Source organism: Lipotes vexillifer, unplaced genomic scaffold, assembly GCF_000442215.2.
Source record: "Lipotes vexillifer unplaced genomic scaffold, Lipotes_vexillifer_v1.1 scaffold1102, whole genome shotgun sequence".
Classification (NCBI taxonomy): domain Eukaryota; kingdom Metazoa; phylum Chordata; class Mammalia; order Artiodactyla; family Lipotidae; genus Lipotes; species Lipotes vexillifer.
Window position 1 is genome coordinate 239,194 of NW_006771065.1, and position 2,422 is coordinate 241,615.

A 2,422-nucleotide genomic window follows, 5' to 3' on the forward strand; every position below is an offset into this window, starting at 1 on the left:
GCAGTCCTGTGCAGATGCTAAGTCGTCCCCCCTCAGACTCTCCCCTGGGAACTCTCTTTCAGCCCATGAGGCATTTTGACGGGTGTCTCTCCTCCGTGCTCAGTGCCGTTAGCAGGCGTCAGATACTTGAACATCAACCCCCAGTTCTTCTGAACCGTGGCAGTACCAACCCAGTGCCCATGATGATGGGATCCCCTCTGGTTACAGCTCATGAGATCATTTCTTTAAGAACTGCTCGTTGGAGACGTCTGCCTTAAACGATGGGGTTCCCAGATGTGCAGTTCTCCTCAATAGCAAGGTTGTAATCGGCACCCTTCCCATCTTTTTTTTTTTTTTTTTTTTTTTGCGGTACGCAGGCCTCTCACTGTTGTGGCCTCTCCCGTTGCGGAGCACAGGCTCCAGACGCGCAGGCCCAGCGGCCATGGCTCACGGGCCCAGCCGCTCCGCAGATATGTGGGATCCTCCCAGACCGGGGCACGAACCCATGTCCCCTGCATCGGCAGGCGGACTCTCAACCACTGCGCCACCAGGGAAGCCCACCCTTCCCATCTTTGTAGGTGCTGGTCACTATCCTCATCCAGCCCCGCTCGCCCCGTGAATTCCGGACAAGTCAGTACTCCATCCCATCGCTGACGCCCCACCCGGCCACGGAAATGATGTGGTTTATGTAGCCCTTGTCATGGTATTCAGCATAGGTGCCTCCAGTGTAGGTAGACCTCTTTTCTGTTGCCATCGTACCGCCCCTGATGGGACCGCTTGTGTAGATTTCCGCCATCACCTTTTCCCTCCCGGAGACCGAGCCATAGTCCCCAACTTTCCAAAGGGTGTAGTTCTGGATGACACGGCGCTCTCTGAATTCGGTGCAGGTTCCCGCACTGGTTAAACCTGTCACACTCTTGGTCCTTGGTCTGGTCGTTGTTGCGGGTCTCGTCGGGGATGCGGCGCGGGCGGGCGTGCTCCCACCCCTGCAGGTGGTAGTCCGCCTCCCAGGAGCCGGCGTTGCCACCGTCGATGACGTGCTGCACTGAAGGCCACGCCCCCTTGCGCTTGTTGGGGCTCCGGTCGGCCGTGGCGTTGGTGCCGCCGTCCTGGGGGGATAGGCTGGCTCCTGGTGACACTGGCGTAGTTGACCCCAACCGCGTTGCGCCAGTCCCAGCTCTTGGGCAGATCCGATGGGGACAGGTACTCATGAGGCCGGGGGTATGTCTTGCGCCCCAGCTGGGTGAGCTGTTTCCCGCGCAGGGGCTGACAGCCCGGGCGGAAGTGGAAGCCTGCCTGCGCCGCTCCACCAGCAGCAAGAGCAGCCAGAGCAGCCAGAGCAGCGGCGGCGGCCTGAACGACGCCATGGCTCCCGCGCCGGTGCGATCAGACCCCCAGTTCTTGTTTCTTGAATCACATCCTTCCAGAACTCCTCATTTGTTACTTTCTTAGCCATTTGACATCTAAATCTAAGGCTAGAAGTGAACTCTAAACCCTCCTGTCTCTAAATTTCAAGCGCTCTGCCGTGGTACATAGAACCAGCCTCGATGCAGGAGTAGAAAGGATGCTCGTCGACTTCTGCGGTGCCTGGTCTAAGCTTGGCTTACCTCAGATAGAGTTCTGGCTGCCTTATTTGCAGAAGGTTCCTGCCTTTCCTGAGAACTCAGAGAGGTAACATCCACACCAGGACTTAGGCACTGGGCCTTACCCACCCTTTGTAACTGTTTTTCTCATTTTGTACCAACTCTTCTTGCTACTCTCCTTCAGGTATTTGGAAACTGTCTCTCGCCAGTTTCACTCAGATGACCTACTAAACTGTTTTCTCTGCTCGGGTTATTAAAATAGAAGTTACAGTGGACTTGAGTCTTGGTTAAGCTCTAAGTTTGTTGCCATCCGTTAACAGTCTACGCTGGTCTAAGTGATGAACACAGATGTGTCCCTGGAGTAGCTAAAGGCTATGCCGAGAAAATAATATGCTCTCCAGGAGCATGTCTTCTTCCCCTAAAATGCATGAGATTGTGTCTGCACCAAAGATAGAGCAAGGTTTTCAGGGCACAGATCTGATGGGGAGGATGACATTCAGTAAAACTGCCTTTAGCACAAACTCACAATTCTATCCAGTTCTCCTCACACCTTGTTTCCTCATAAAATTAGGCAAATATTAAGAGCTGCAGAATTTTGGTAATTACACAGTGTTTCATACTGCATCGTATAACAGTATGATTTCCGAGTTAGCCTGAGTACACTATTGTATTCCCTGCAGAACTCCAGAGCATAAGGGAGCATCCATATGATTCCCAAGTGTCAAGCAAGTGACAATTTGCCTGGCTCTGCTCTGGAAAGGCTCTTTTGTAAAATCAGTAAATAAACTAGAAAGTATAGAATTCTATATTTACTATAGTAAAGTATAGAATATACTATACCTTAGTATAGTATAATATAG

General features: G+C 52.4%; 1 pseudogene; it reads right to left on the reverse strand.

The window, feature by feature from the left end:
- Positions 1-253: 253 nt before the first annotated feature.
- Positions 254-1,346, reverse strand: LOC103081805 (cathepsin Z-like; annotated as a pseudogene).
- Between the last annotated feature and the right edge of the window lie 1,076 nt (positions 1,347-2,422).